This window comes from Podarcis erhardii (assembly GCF_964252035.2).
Source record: "Podarcis erhardii genome assembly, chromosome: 9".
NCBI lineage: Eukaryota > Metazoa > Chordata > Lepidosauria > Squamata > Lacertidae > Podarcis > Podarcis erhardii.
In genome coordinates, this window is record NC_138512.1 from 57,302,752 (window position 1) to 57,319,797 (window position 17,046).

Below are 17,046 nucleotides of genomic sequence, written 5' to 3' on the forward strand. Positions count from 1 at the left end.
AACCCACAGAGACTGCAGGTTTATTCAAATCCCTTGACTGTAAGGGAAATACCAAAATAGCAGAATGTAAATAGGAGGCTGCGTTATATGTAATGACCTTAAAATATTTCTGTAGCAAACAACAGCACTTTTGTCTAATTTTCAGTTTCATGGGTTATTATCTCTGTTGAGATTCTTGTCGAGTTATTTACATGGAATTCTTCAGCTTTCTACAGCTTCAGCCATACTTTCTGAATAAATCATGCAACTATATAAAGATGTTTAAATCGCCAGATGTATTTTGGTTTCTCAGTAGTGCAGATGATGTACTAAGGCACATCTGTTAAGGAACCTGTCCAGAGAAGAGCAATTTTCCCCCTGTAGTGCACATGCAAGCAGAAGATTCTGCACAGTCTCAAAAGTCCAGCCTCGTTTCCCAAAGCCCAACCCTCACCTGTGGTTGATGACCCTATTTGTCTGGAAATCATATCATCATATTTCCTGCTCCCATAAGCAAGTGTGTCTACAATTCCAGTAACCAACGTATTCTTCAGAATGTGTTCGCCCTCCCCTTTTTAATCTTTTGTTAGTCTGCTAAATCAACACTCCATCGAGGAACCAAAACAGATGTCAAGCTTCTGAATCTCAGGAGGTGTCAGAGAACTTTGTAAAATAGCTAAATAAAATTTCACACCTGAAAACTATGCACAGTATCTTTCTTTTCCTCCATTGTCAAAGTTGCTGAAGATAGAACACTAGGAGTCCCAGCTATCTATCACACCAGTCTGACATTTTCTGCACAAATCATTAACATTTTTGCCTGTACTTGGTAGCAGGGAAGTTGCATTACAAATGATGGATCTTGGACCACTGTCTTCAAATCACTTTTTCTGGAGAAATCCCATTGGAATCAATGGAGCTATTCAGGGCTGCATCTGCCATTATATTTCCCTGACTGCATTTTAAAAATACTTGTGGGGAAGTAGCTCAGGATGAATATGCCATAAAAGTCAATGACAAATTTGAGATATATGGATTAAAAAAGAAAGTCTTAGAAGCTTTCTGAAACACGAGTTTCAGGCATAACTCTAAAACCCAATTGACACAGGAGCCCTAAATAGTTACATCCTCCATGTGGCTGGAAGCCTCTGAGTGACTGAAATAGCTCTTAGTTCTGATAAGTGGTTATGGTCACACACAAGCGGCACCTTTCTAGCTCTTTTTCAGTACTGTATGCTTGTTGGCCCATAAGCTCTGCGCTCTTTAGAAATGTCTGGCTTCAAGAAGTAGCAGCCCAGGACAAGGAAGCAGGCTGGAATGGGCTCCCCCCCACCCAGGGAGTGCAGGCCATATTAGTTCATACAGTCACTAGAAGCTTTTCACTACATAAATGCTTCATGTGGACTCCTAATGAGCAAGCTTTATACTGAACCAGCATTACAAAGATGCACATCCTCAGGTGTTTTCTGCCTGCCTACCTTTTGAAAAACTGATGTAAGAATATTCACTTGGGAAGGAGTTCTACAATAGCGCTTTGTCTGAAAATTGTAGAAAGGCCATCTGAGATAGTTTTCTAAAAATGGCTCTACAAATTAAACAAGTTCATTACATGTTAAGAAACTTGGTCCAGGACCTTAGCTGGTGTATATCAGGTTTGTTCTGTTGACATCAGTATTAAGGATGCAAATTTCCAACAGCTGAGATGCTGGTCTTCTGCTTTTCTTTTTTCCAGGAGGACTCATCACAATAACTCCCAAGAGCACTTAAAATTGCTAAGGCAGCTGTGTGTTTACCTTAGGAAACAAAAAGGAAATTATTGATATTCGTGTAATAACATTCTCGTAGAAATGTAACAGGATAGTGTGAAAGTGTTTACACGGAGGGAGAAAGGCTTAGCTTCTCTTGACATGTTGTGTTGTGTTTTTCCTGTTACAGCAGCAGAACATAATAAAGAGTTGGATGCATATAATGGACATGCAGTCTGGGACCTTTAAACAGAAAGTTTGCCTAAACCTAGTCAAAGTGTGAGTTCATTTTCTTTTCTCTTTTTCTAAATGCATTTAAAGGAATGCCAAGGGTGTGGGGCTTTTCCCCTATGAGGATAGGTGTTTCTTTTGGGGAGTGGGGGTACTTTTGCTGCTGCATTGTCCTCAGACTAAACTGAACAAATATTTGTCCAAGATATCTGTATCATAGAGTTGGTTGGGTCACAAAAATAGTATAACAAAGGCTTTAAAAGTGTTTATAAAGTATCTCAAGATAGTTTCAGCTTGATTGCTGGTCCAAGGGCTATGACCTGAAAACACACAATGCATGAGCTTTGCTGAGGAAAAGCATTTCTGGGTCTTTAGCATGTGCAGCATCAGAAGTGGCTCGCTGAGTGGGGCTAGCTTCCCAGCAGGTGGGTCACTGTTGCTTATCAGGAGGGAGAAGAGAGAGGTGGCAGAGAGGTTGTGCAGTGCAAATGCACTGGTGAAGTCAATCTGGAGCTCCTGCTAGAGTGTTTGCATTGCGTCAACCTCCCTGTCCCCTCTCCCTCTCCACTTGTCAAATGATAGCACTCAACCACTTCCAAAGATTCTGGTACACGTGGCAGAATAGCGTAGGTCTGCAAACATAATTCTGGATCAAGGACTGGGCTATAAGGCTGATTCACATCTGTTGACATACATCATTTGACTCTCAGCTGGTTGTTTCTGTGGTGCTTGCTGAAAAGTATTGGGCTTGAGGTGATACAAGTTGAGGAAGAAGTGCAACATCTAGCCTCAGTGTGACAACACTAAAGGAGTGTCTGACCTTCGAGTTGCCTCTTCAGAATGTGATGAGGGCAAGGGCACAGCCCCATGTGGTTGTAGATGGGCTTGCTTCTAGGTGAGAGTTTGGAGCAGCCAGAGGTGAGGAAGTTTTGACTTAATATGGCCTCCAAGAGGCAGGTGAAATGCTGGGGAGATGTGGGTGGGTGGTAATTGCATGAATACAGCTCACAAATATTATTTGTGGATATCTGATGATTGCATTGTTTTATATTGTTTTGATTTATTTATTGTACTTATATTGTTTCTTTTCTGTTAATATGCTGTTCATGGCTTTGGGAGCCTGTGAGTTCTATGGTGTGGAGTGGAGGTATAAATATAATAAATAAATTAAAATAGGTTATTCATCTTGTTTTTAACTCTAGACGTCTTTTTATGTAGAAACTCAAGATCAGAGTGGCTAACCAGTGGTCCTCCAGATGACTCCAGCTTCCATTAGCCCCAACCAGCATGGTCAATGGTCAGGAATGATATGAGGAAACACTCATAGGGCTGTACTGCTAATGATATATATATATATATATATATATATATATATATATATATATATATATATATGCTTTCGTAGATTTTCACGGGTACAGGAATGCAGGTTTTGGTGTCCTCGGGTGTCTTCCCGTGTAAAAGTTGGGGTGTCTAGGCGACGTTTCGACGAGGTCTCACTCGTCATCTTCAGGCTGGTGCTTTCGGCTTCTTGTTACTGGAACAGAGCAGGATCTCAGTGTTTGAGTTCCTATAAATACTGTAGAGGGGGTGTGGTGTATAGCCTCCAATGTTCTGGGCAGAGAGGAAGTTCCCAGGCTAGTGTGCCTTTTCTTCTTTTGTTCCTTAATTACTTGAGAGATATCTTGAGTGATTTCTTGAGTGATATCCTGAGTACCACTTAGGTGGGTCATTAGGTGGGGATTAGTTGTTAAAGTCTTTGTGTCTTGACCTCTTGAACTTTGTGAAGAGTTTTCCTGAGAAGATGGCTGTACTGTACTTAGTTGTGCTCTGGCTTGGCTTCGTGTATAGGGGCGAGCTGTGGTTTTGTGGCTTGTGTCAGCCAGATCTGTGTAGGGATTGCAGGGGGGTGCAGCATCCGGAGGTGCCACCATGGATTGGCTACTGGATGGTGTCTGTAATTCATCTGTGGAGAGGGTCTGGGTTTGGGTCTGGTGTGGTTGATTGGTGTTGGCGTTCTGTGTGCCTCTGGATCTGGTGTCAGTTTTTGTGGGGAGGGCTAATTTCCAGATGTCTGGCAAGTGGGATGTGTCGTCACGCTTGTTCATGTTGTGAGGGTGTTTCTCTATCTCGATGGCTTCCATGATTATTCTCTTGTGGTGATGTTCCGTGTTAAAGAGCAATTTGGAATCTGCAAAATTAATTTCGTGTCCTGTTTCTTTCATGTGTTGGAAAAGAGAGGAAGTTTTTTCTTCTTTTTTGACGGCATTCTTGTGTTCTGCGATACGTGCATTTATTCGTCTGTTTGTTTGTCCAATGTACGTGGCTGGGCAGACTTTGCAGGGTATTTCATAGATCCCTTGGTTTTCCAACTGGATTTTATCCTTGGGGTTTCTGAGGATATTGGCTATTTTTTGGTTGGTGCAAAAGGCTGTTTTGATATTGTGTTTATGGAGGATTTTGCTAATTTTATACGAATAAATGCACGTATCGCAGAACACAAGAATGCCGTCAAAAAAGAAGAAAAAACTTCCTCTCTTTTCCAACACATGAAAGAAACAGGACACGAAATTAATTTTGCAGATTCCAAATTGCTCTTTAACACGGAACATCACCACAAGAGAATAATCATGGAAGCCATCGAGATAGAGAAACACCCTCACAACATGAACAAGCGTGACGACACATCCCGCTTGCCAGACATCTGGAAATTAGCCCTCCCCACAAAAACTGACACCAGATCCAGAGGCACACAGAACGCCAACACCAATCAACCACACCAGACCCAAACCCAGACCCTCTCCACAGATGAATTACAGACACCATCCAGTAGCCAATCCATGGTGGCACCTCCGGATGCTGCACCCCCCTGCAATCCCTACACAGATCTGGCTGACACAAGCCACGAAACCACAGCTCGCCCCTATACACGAAGCCAAGCCAGAGCACAACTAAGTACAGTACAGCCATCTTCTCAGGAAAACTCTTCACAAAGTTCAAGAGGTCAAGACACAAAGACTTTAACAACTAATCCCCACCTAATGACCCACCTAAGTGGTACTCAGGATATCACTCAAGAAATCACTCAAGATATCTCTCAAGTAATTAAGGAACAAAAGAAGAAAAGGCACACTAGCCTGGGAACTTCCTCTCTGCCCAGAACATTGGAGGCTATACACCACACCCCCTCTACAGTATTTATAGGAACTCAAACACTGAGATCCTGCTCTGTTCCAGTAACAAGAAGCCGAAAGCACCAGCCTGAAGATGACGAGTGAGACCTCGTCGAAACGTCGCCTAGACACCCCAACTTTTACACGGGAAGACACCCGAGGACACCAAAACCTGCATATATATATATATATATATATATATATATATATATGCAAAGTCATGAAGTTATGGTCAGTTAAATTCTACTCAGACACACTGATATTAACGAACATAAGTTACTGTGTATAATAATTTCAGCAGCTCTTTTTTGAGTAGGACTTTGAAAACCTTAAATACTAAGAATATAATAAACCAAAAAGGATAAAAAGTAAGAAGCCAATACAGTCATACCTTGGTTTTCGAACAGAATGCGTTCCGGAAGTCCTTTCGACTTCCGAAACATTCAGAAACCAAGGCGCGGCTTCCGATTGTGCAGGCGTGCTGGAAACAATAGTGGAAACCTCATCGGATGTTCGGCTTTAAAAAAAATGTTCAAAAACTGGAACACTCAATTCTGGGTTTCGATCGTTTGGGAGCCGAAACGTACAAGTACCAAGGCATTCGACAACCAAGGTACAAGTGTATAATAAAAACTAGGTAAGATGAGGGTGTTCAGTTTTGGTTTTTATCGGTTTCTCATTTTTTCCAATCTTAATTCCCATTCGGCACATTACCACATCAGGAATTAGGAACACTGAGGTTGCTGTTTGTTTTAAAGCTCTCATGGGAGTTCATCAACATTTTAATGGATGTTTTAATGGATGCTTTTTAATGCCTGCCTTGCCCCACCCTCCAGTCCTGGGAGTCCTCATAAGGGAGCTGTGCCTGGAGGAAGAGCTGTGAGGGGAGAGACTTCATCAGGCAAGGCCACCTTCCACCTGCCTTGCCCCACCCTCCAGTCTCTGCTGCTCAGTTTGTATTGCATTATTTTATGCACTGTGACTTCCCATTGTTTTTATTGATTATAGTTTAGAAATTATTTATTATAATTGTTAAGAGTGGATATCTGTTTAATTTTTATAAGCTGGTATTTAATATTATTCTATACTATTCTAATGGATTGTTTCTTCAGATGTACCTTGGGTATTGTAAAATAGGAAGAAGGTATACAAATCAAAAGTGAAATGAAATGAAATGGTTTTTTCCTCGTACACATTTTGTGTGGGATTTTGCCTAATGTGCACAATTCTGCAAGCAATTTCTCCAAATGTAAAGCAATTCTGATGTTATTTTCACTAATAGCATATGCATTTTTGTGTTCCTTTTCTCATAACACATGCATTGTGTATATATTATATGGTTGGAGAACTGCATCACAAAATTCAGAGAAGGGCGGATTTCAAAAGAAACAGTGTTTTCATTAACATATCATTTTGGGAGGTGTGAAATAGGCAGATTCACATAAAAATGTGGACCAAACAAAATTTCACCCTCATCCATAGGTGAACCTAGGAAAAATGTATTCATTGTAACATTCACAAAGGGGTATCCAGGATACCATATATTAATAGCACCTCAAGCATCTACTAATTAAATAGTATAGATGATTAAAGCAGACAGGTCCCTGCCCGCAGGCTCATAGTCAAATAAAGCATGGAAAAAAGGTTTAGGGAGCATGTAGCTACACATCATAGTGCGTTGGATTTGCAAGGGGCAAGGATTCAAGGATGAAATTTGAATGGAGGCTTGTTCTGCACCACAAACAGCTGTGATGAATCCACACAATGACAATAGGCTTCCAGCTGTAATAAGAGGCCCTCCGACATGGCTGCAAATCCACAGACATAACTTAATTCCCTGTTCTTTTCTGGGCGGCAGAAAAGTGGTGGTTCTAGGCCGGATGAGGTGATGAGTTTTTAAGGAACAATAAAGGCAAATGACTCAGAAAATATAATTACCCTGGTTTTGGAAATTGCATTGGAGGAAACAGGGGTCATTTTTTTTGCCTTTGTTTCTGTGGTTTGCTCTACTGGAAAATATTAAATAGCCATATGACAGTGCAATACGGTGAACGCCTGCTCAGAAGTAAATCCCACTGTGTTCAAAGGGTCTTACTTATTCCCACTGTGGTGGGAAGGTAAACGGTGTTTCCATGTGCTCTGGCTTCCGTCATGGTGTTCCGTTGTGCCAGAAGCGGTTTAGTCATGCTGGCCACATGACCTGGAAAGCTGTCTGTGGACAAACGCCAGCTCCCTTGGCCTGAAAGCGAGATGAGCGCCACAACCCCATAGTCACCTTTGATTGGACTTAACCGTCCAGGGGTCCTTTACCCTACCTTACTCCCAGATAAGTGTATTTAGGGTTGCAGCCATAGTTTCCTAAGCCACACCTTTTATTTTATTTTTTTGAAATAATTTTTATTAATTTTCATAAAACAAAAAACACAAAATTAAACAAACAAACAAACAATACATGACTTCCCCATGCCTCCCCTTCACTGCACCCCTGTGTCCAAAATTTTTAGCAATCCTTCATTCCTTTTCAAAATTTGATTTCCTTCATTATTTTCCTAACTTAAATATTTCCAACTATAATTCTCTATTTCTTAACCCTTGACATTTTATCAGTCCGAAATTTTGCAACAGTTCTTAAGATATGATTTAAATTTTTTCCAGTCCTCTTCCACCGTCTCCTTCCTCTGATCACGGATTCTGCCGGTCATCTCTGCCAGTCCCATAAATTCAGTCACCTTCGTCTGCCATTCTTCCAGAGTAGGTAGTTCTTGCATCTTCCAATACTTTGCTAGGAGTATTCTTGCTGCTGTAGTTGCATACATGAAAAAGATCTTATCTTTTTTTGGTACCAATTGGCCGACCATGCCCAAGAGAAAAGCCTCCGGTTTTTTTACAAATGTCCACTTAAGGACTTTCTTAATTTCATTATAGATCATTTCCCAGTAGGCTTTAACCCTTGGGCAGGTCCACCAAAGATGATAAAAAGTTCCTTCACATTCATTACATTTCCAGCATTTGTTACTGGGCAAATGATATATCTTTGCAAGCTTGACTGGAGTCATGTACCATCTATAGATCATTTTCATTATGTTTTCTTTCAAGGCACTACATGCCGTAAATTTAAGTCCTGTGGTCCATAACTGTTCCCAGTCAGCAAACATAATATCATGACCTAAGTCTTGTGCCCATTTAATCATTGCTGATTTAACTGTTTCATCCTGTGTATTCCATTTCAGCAACAAGTTATACATTTTAGACAAATTCTTAGTATTGGTCTCTAACAGTTCTGTTTCCAATTTTGACCTCTCTTTCTGAAATCCTAGTTTCTTATCCTGCTTAAAAGTTTCATTTATCTGATAGTAATGTAACCAGTCTCGAACTTTAGATTTTAATTTCTCAAAGCTCTGTAATTTAACTTTTTCACCATCATATTCTATAATTTCACTATATTTTGGCCAATTAGAGTCCATATTAAGTTTTTTTACCACTCTAGCTTCCATTGGTGACAACCATCTGGGTGTTTTATTTTCCAACAAATCCTTATATCGATTCCAAACATTATATAAAGCTTTCCTGACAATATGATTTTTAAAACCTTTGTATATCTTTGCCTTGTCATACCATAGATATGCATGCCAGCCAAAATTGTTATCATACCCTTCCAAGTCTAAAATATCTGTGTCTTCAAGAAGTAGCCATTGCTTCAACCAGCAAAAAGCTGCTGCTTCATAATAAAGTCTTAAGTCCGGCAGCGCAAAACCCCCCCTTTCTTTTGCATCAGTTAAAATCTTAAATTTTATTCTGGGTTTTTTGCCCTGCCAGACAAATTTAGATATATCTTTCTGCCACTTCTTGAAACAATCCATCTTATCTATAATTTGCAATGTCTGGAACAGAAACAACAATCTCGGCAATACATTCATCTTAATAACAGCAATTCGGCCTAACAAGGATAATCTCAATCTAGACCATGTGTCAAGATCTTTCTTCACTTCTAACCAACATTTCTCATAATTGTCTTTAAACAGGTTCATATTTTTGGATGTTAAATTCACCCCCAGATATTTCACCTTTTTTGTTATCTCCAAACCAGTTTCCCTTTGAAAGCTATCTTTTTCCCCCATCGTTAGATTTTTTTCCAGTACCTTTAGTCGGTGCCGGGTTCAGTCCAAATGATAAGTTTGCAATATCTGGTATTTCTCCCTCAGTCACAGTTCCTTTTTGAAAATCCTCAAAGTTTCTCTCCAAAAAGTGTTCCTTATCTTGAATTGTTTTTATTTTGATTTTCTTCCCTTTGAAGTTAAAGGACAGCCCTTGTGGGAACTCCCATCTGAATGGAGTATTGTTTTTTTTCAGCAAATCCACTAAATCTTTAAATTGAGTCCTCACCTCCAAAAAATATTTAGGGATATCTTTATAAATCTGTATTTGAGAATTCTTGATAATCAATGCCTTCTGGAAATGTAGGTTCAATATTTTATCTCTTTCTTCCTTGGATCTTAAGGTGATTAGGCAATCCCTTGGTTTCTTGCCTTGCTTTCTGCCAATCCGGAAGGCTGTAGTTATTACGAATTCATCTTCTTCTCCTTCTAGTTCGTCAGTCCAAAATTCCTGAAATTTATCTGTGAGAAATTCCCCAAGGTTGCCCTCTTCCTCCTCTGGTACCAATCTCAATTTCAGATTTTTGCCTTTCCTCTCCAGTTCCATAAGAGCTAAGGTTGCATCATGTTCATGTACCTTCTTTGCAATAGGTACATATTTTCCCTTGACTTCCTCGGCAGTAATTTTAGCAGATTCAGCTATTTTCCTTGTTTCGGTACTTTCTTGTATCAAACGATTTATAGACTCTGTGTTAGACGATATAGTCGTTGTGTTCAAGTCGAGTCTTGTTGTTAATTCTGTCAACTTCTTGGAGTTTTCTGTAGATTGCTTAGTGAGTACTTCCAAAGATTGATTTATTTTGAGCAGTGCCTGTGTCATAGAATCCATTGATGCTGTTGTTACTCTCTCTTGTCCAGCTGCTGCTCCTGATATAGAGGTTCTTTTCTGAGCCTGCTTTTGAGCTTGCTTTGTTTTACTTCTTGTTGATATTTCATCAAGTGGCGTGCTCATAACTCAAGGTCGTTCTCACAGGAAAGTTACAAGTGGAAAATCCCAGTTCTTTACTTCAATGCTGCAGTCTCTCTTTTAGTCCTCTAGAGGGGGAAATTGTATCCAAGCCGGAATAACAAAAAAAAAAAAAACAGTGAAGCAAGTAGCCATACAATGTCCCAAGATAAATAAAATTCAACCCAAAGTCTTACTTTGTTGCAATTTAAAAGTCTGGATCTACTAAGTAAGGTCCCGTTATTATGTTCCAGATATATTCTTACTTTGTATCCACAGTCCTCTCTTTTTGACAGTTCGTTTCAAGCGCTCTCCGTTCAGGCAGCCTGATCAAAGGTATCGGCAGCGGAGAGTTTCCGTTCACAATTTACTTCTTCTAGCGGTTTAAATTGAGCCAATTTTTCCTTCCCCCCTACTCCCGCTTCGTGGGGGGAAGGTCCTTTCAATGTCGGGGTTTAGCAAAGTTCAACCAAGACGTTCCTTTTAAATACAGCAAGTTTTTTCATTGCTACGTTAATCGTGCAGTTCCGGGAGGCTGACTTCCTTAATTTTTGCCTTTCCCGTTTTCGGCCAAATCTTCTTAAAAATAGTCCGTTTTTAATATTTTGTAATTCCTACTCACAGGTTTGTTGCCAATCGGTAATTTCAGGAAGGAATCGGCGCTCTCCGTCAATGGCGACGCGGCTTCACTCCACGAGCTGGGTTGCGATCCTCAGCACCGCACTCACACCCGATGCCGCTCCGGAGCCTTTAAAAAGACTCCTTTGTGATACCGGGGGGTGCAAAGGTGCCCACCGAATCTCCTTGTCCACAGGCTTCTGCGCCTGTGATTTTAGGGGTCCCCCGCTCGCCGTAGCGGGTCAGACCCGAACTCGTGAAGCAGTCCTGCCTCGGAGCTCGAGGCAAAGACCGCCATTAAGACGCTGGCGCCGACCGGAAGTCTAAGCCACACCTTTTAATTGGGTTTTGTTTTGTTTTGCCATGAAGCCAAACATCTCTGCATTGTTCCTCAAACTGAAGAGTCCAGGCATATCTTCCTTCATCTCTTTGGGTGGTAAATTCTTGCAACCCTAAGAAAACACAAAGGACTCCACAGATTGATTTCAACAGGCTGCATAGAGGGAGTCTAACTCTGCTCCATGCCCACAAACGTGAACAAGGTATAATAACCACTGTGGTTGTCAAGGATTATCTTTGGTATTGTGGTTAGCACATATCAGCACTCAGCTTGGTGAGCACTCTGGTAGGTGACTTGATCTACAGCGTGAGACCCCATGGCTTTCTGAGGTTCTTAATTGAACCCAGCCTTGTGGCTGGACACTTTTCATCAAATGTGTCGGCCACCTGTGCATGCAGCAGGAGAAATCAAGACACTCTGAGATTCCTCTCACCCAAAGCAGAATTGTTTGTCAGATACCATGCCTGTCTGGGGAGAAAATGAAATTGATGGCACACAGCTAGATTCCACAGTATTCTTTTAACAGAACATCACAGGGAAACAATACCACAAACATCCATAATGTATAAAACATGAAAAGGAGCAGAAGGAATAAACATGTCTCAAAATGCACTTAATCAAGCCATCCTCTTGCTAAAACCAGTAATTATTCTGGATTATGAGAGAGAGAGAAAGCTTGCAGTATTTGGAGTGTACAAAACTGTTAAATTCACAAGAGCTTAAAGAGAAGTGGAGGGACAAGGACATCTTCTCCTTTATTTATCCCATTGTTAACCTACCCTTTCTTGAAGGAGCTCAGGGTGGCTTATGTGGAGCTTATTTTGTTTTCAGCAACCTTGTGAGATAGTGTAGGCTAAGAGATAAAAGTAGAGACATCACCTTGCCAACAAAGGTCCGTATAGTAAAAGCTATGGTTTTCCCAGTAGTGATGTATGGAAATGAGAGCTGGACCATAAAGAAGGCTGATCGCCAAAGAATTGATGCTTTTGAATTATGGTGCTGGAGGAGACTCATGAGAGTCCCATGGACTGCAAGAAGAACAAACCTCTCCATTCTGAAGGAAATCAGCCCTGAGTGCTCACTGGAAGGACTGATCGTGAAGCTGAGGCTCCAATACTTTGGCCACCTGATGAGAAGAGAAGACTCCCTGGAAAAGACCCTGATGTTGGGAAAGATTGACAGCACAAGGAGAAGGGAAAGACAGAGGACGAGATGGTTGGATAATGTTCTTGAAGCTACCAGCATGAGTTTGACCAAACTGCGGGAGGCAGTGGAAGACAGAAGTGCCTGACGTGCTGTGGTCCATGGGGTCACGAAGAGTCGGACACGACTAAACAACTAAACAACAACAACAACAACAAGAGATAAGTATTTTTCCCATGGTCATCCAGTGGGCTTCATGGCTCAGTGTGGATATGAACCCAAGTTTCCCTGGCAAAAATCTAACACTCCACCCATTATACTACACCAGTTCACTTTGGAATAGCTAATTCAAGGAGATGTGCCCACCTTCGTAGTTCTCTGGCCAAACTTATCAGACTTCTCCATAAGTAATTCTTCCTAAGCAATTACCCACACAGTAAAGCCTATGATATCTGAAATTATACAGCAAAATAAGCAAAATTAAACCAGTTATACTTAATCCCTATGGGCAAGATTGATTTAAGAACTGATAATAGGGATTGTGTGCATTCACCGTATGGAACTTTAAAATAATAACTAAAAAGGCTTGAGTTTTCCACATTTTTTAGGGCCAACAGGATTTTCTAGGTCTCTACTTGACATCTCTCTTCTGCCCAATGTTCAGTTTCTTTCCAGAGACTTTTTTTGAATTATACACATTCCGCAGAGTCATAGAATTGATGAGTTGGATGGGACCAACTCCTGCAATGCAGGGATCTTTTTGCCCAACATGGGGCTCAAACCCACAATCTTAAGATGAAGAGTCTTGTGTGCTACCAACTGAGCTATTCAAAAAAGTAAAATGTATATGCACATTCACAGTGAGTTGCTGGGGGTCCCCTCATGACCACACACAAACACTTCCATATATGCTGCCCAGTATGGGGGCCAGCACATCTTCCTAGAACTCAAGACAAGTATAGTCGTCAACCCAGGAAGAATTTAGGTCAACCATTTCTATGGAATTTGTGGGCTGGAGAAACTTTATGGAAATACCTCAGGTGCTTAAGCTATCTAGGTGCTGCAAATGTATGTTTTAAAGTATTGTATTTTTTTCCCTTGATTTCCTTGCTTTTACCTTTTTGTAAACCACCCTGGGGTTTTTTAAATTATTTTTTTACAATCACATGGTATATAAATTTAATGAAATGATTAAACAAAATAAATGCATGGATGTATGAACCGCACACACAAAAGCAGCCTATATCATTCTACAGATAAAGCTGGAAACATCCCAAAGCCGCTAGCTAGTGCAACCTTGTAAAATTCCTTCCTGGATTATAAATATGCAAATCAACTTAGTCCTGAGTATACAAGCAAGACTGACCTCCAGCCAACACCAGGGCATGATCTTTTTTTTTTTTGGTCTGTTGTGAACTAGAGCTGGGCAGCATCTGGTTTTCAACATTGCGATACATAACCAGCTAAACATTGTAATATGCTGGTATAGCACGATGTCTGAAATAAAGATGGAGCTGTGTAGGGGCATTGGCTGGTTTCACGGTTTTCCCCACATCATTATTTATTTATTTTTTGCATAGCACACAAAAACCACATCATGATTCGTGATATATTGCAGAGTCAAAAATGATGAAACTGCTATCACAAAATGGTTTTGGACGATATATCAATAGATCTCCCAGCCCTATTGTGAACCATCCTGGGATGCAGGGCAGTATGTCTACAAATTTAATTAATTAATTAATAATACTGAGGTCCGCAGGGCCTGGATCTCCAGTATCAAGGTGAAACATACTGGTTTCTGGAAATGCCCCGGGTCTTTTCTGGAGAAGGTCACCATGAAGAGAACCACAAACATATTGTTGCATTCTGCTTCATTTTGGACTCTGGTGGCACCTCAGTTCTTAGGCTGAAGTTCTGTTGTCCATTATTTAGTCCATTGAAATAACAATGTGTAATTAGACACAGAGCTGTGGCCTTGGTAAGTATTTAGAAAACTTTCTAGCTATGCATGTAACATCTACTCCTTATGGTTCAGGAATATTATCAAAACTATTTGCCTAAACATTAATGCAAGAAGTATTTCCTATTCATTAGTCTTCTGTTTAAAATATGCCAATCACCCTCCAAAGGACCAGGAACAATAGTGTTGGACAAAACACAAGTAACAAGGAGCAAATGGTTTGAAGTAAACATTTCGCACACACAAAAACATTCCGAAACTCAGCTTCACTGGCTATTTAGCTAATAAACATGAATGATGAACACATTCGCAGAAACAGATGATGGTTTCCATAAATATATGAAGTGGAAAATTCATAATGAAGCTTAAGAATGATTGATTGCTTGACTAATTATATTTTCTGCTATGCTATTTATTTTATCCCTCTGTGTAAATTCACAGAAAGAGCACAAACATATAAATAATATAACATATGCCGGTGTGTGTGTGTGTGTGTGTGTGTCCAGCACTGTGGTCTGCAGACCACCTGTGGTCCATAAGCGGTGTGTTTGTGAAGAACACTTTCAATCTGAATTTTATGGAATTCAAATCACAATACAATAAAATACAACAGAAGCAATAACAGAAGCAATAAAAAAATTCAGCTGAAAATCATACAGCATCTAGTACAGGGCATTACAATTGTTACAAGAGCCAGATTTTTTTTAAAAAAAATATATTTAAATGGTCACAAATACCCAGAAAAACTTTCAAGTCATTTTTTTTTTGGGGGGGGGGGAGGCGAAGTTTGGGAACCAGAGGCATATGCAAATTTATCCCTGTGTATAAATTCACAGGAGCAACGGAAACATCCATTGATTAACAGTGCTGGGTGTCTAATGTAGCCAACAGTTTATTCTAAACTGTGGTCACAAATGGTTGCAAATAGACTAATTTAAATGGTTATCATTTAACCATTTATCATTTATTGTCCGTTCTGGGTCTCCCAACCACTGTTAACAGTGTCCTTTTTCTTGGCAGATCAAGATGAACAGGTGACAGCAAAAGTTGCAAGGTTTTTAACCAGGACAAATAGAATTAGATCCATTTTTTGACTATTGATCCAAACACCCAAAATGTATTTTATATAATTAACTTTTTACCTTTATCCTCCTGTATACTGCATTTTGTTTTATTGCTGTGGCTGGTAGCTGATGCAATTAAAGATTCGTTCATTCATTCACTCATTCATGGCTAGGAAGGGGAGAATGGATTTTTAGTTAAAAGTGATCATTTTGATTAACTGGGGATGGTTAGACTCCATAGATAATTCATTAGGCTGAATGATCTGAAGCTTCATAACAGATGGTTTGGTTTCACGTTCCAAGTGATACTGAAATATTTTTCCAATGTCCAAAAGCTATAGCCCATGTGAAACATAATTTTTTTATGTAAATAATTCTCCAGCAACAAAGAGGGAGAATGACTGCAAGGACTGTGTGTAACGAGCTTGATCTCTTACTGACAGCAAGGGCATTTCATGTCTGAAATGCTGCAGAAAGCAAACAGAGCAAGGCTGAGCAGACTCACCCTCCACATCAGAGACAGAGTACCTGGATAGATTCATGGGGTCTGTTGCGGTGGAAACGCAGAGTATCACTGACCACATAACTGCGGCATGCAGTCCTAAGACCGCACGCAGCCAACTGTAAATGAAACCGAAGGAAACATATTGCACTCCTTTCAACCATTTAAACATCCCTTTTTCTTGCCAAGTTGTGAGTAAGATGGGCATTCTCCTTGCTCAGGGGACGGGGTCTGCTGTCGCTCTCTGCAGTTCGCTCATGTCAGCAATCAAGAAATACAATAAAGGATCCCTGTACATTAGCACTTAATTTAAGGTTAACAACTCCAATTTCTGTGAGATCATCCCAGCCTCTCTCTCTTTGTTTTGCTTAGCCTGACAAAGACAGACTGAGTCCAAAGAAAATGATCAGTAACCAGTGTAGGCTCTGGTCCCATCTGCACTATACATTAATGCAGTATCATTCTACTTTGTGCGGTCATGGCTTCCACTAAAGGATCTTGGGAACTGTAGTTTGTGAAGGGTGCTGAAAGTTGTTAGGAGACCCCCGTCCCCATTAGGTAAAGGTAAAGGGACCCTTGACTGTTAGGTCCAGTCGCAGACAACTCTGGGGTTGCGGCCATCATCTCGCTTTACTGGCCGAGGGAGCCGGCGTTTGTCTGCAGACAGCTTCCGGGTCATGTGGCCAGCATGACTAAGCCACTTCTGGCGAACCAGAGCAGCACATGGAAACTCCGTTTACCTTCCCGCCGGAGCGGTACCTATTTATCTACTTCACTTTGATGTGCTTTCGAACTGCTAGGTTGGCAGGAGCAGGGACCAAGCAACAGGAGCTCACCCCGTCATGGGGATTCAAACCACCAACCTTCTGATCAGCAAGCCCTAGGCTCTGTGGTTTAGACCACAGCACCACCCGCATTTGTGAAGGGTGCTGAGAATTGTTAGGCGATCCCTGTCCCCATTACAGAGCTACAATTCCCAGAGTTCTCTGGGAAGAGGGACTGGTTGTTAAATAATTCTGGGGATTTTAGCTCTGGGAAAGCAATAAGGTTCTCATAGCAACTCTCAGCACAACAAACTGCAGTCCCTTTCTTAGCCCTGAGAGACACATTTCCTTCTGTGTAACCTTTTTGGGGGGCACATGCTAGAGGTGGGCAAGGCCAGAGGCAAACAACATATATGAATTTTTA

The 17,046-nt window shown here is 40.8% G+C and overlaps 1 long non-coding RNA gene across 1 annotated transcript in view; it reads left to right on the forward strand.

Moving 5' to 3' along the window:
* Window positions 1-1,838: 1,838 nt before the first annotated feature.
* The window catches only part of LOC309350484, a 31,154-nt gene continuing 15,946 nt past the window's right edge, over window positions 1,839-17,046 (forward strand). Inside the window, exon 1 of the long non-coding RNA XR_014160425.1 lies at window positions 1,839-2,003. This is a non-coding gene — a long non-coding RNA (uncharacterized lncRNA). The remainder of the gene's footprint in view (window positions 2,004-17,046) is intronic.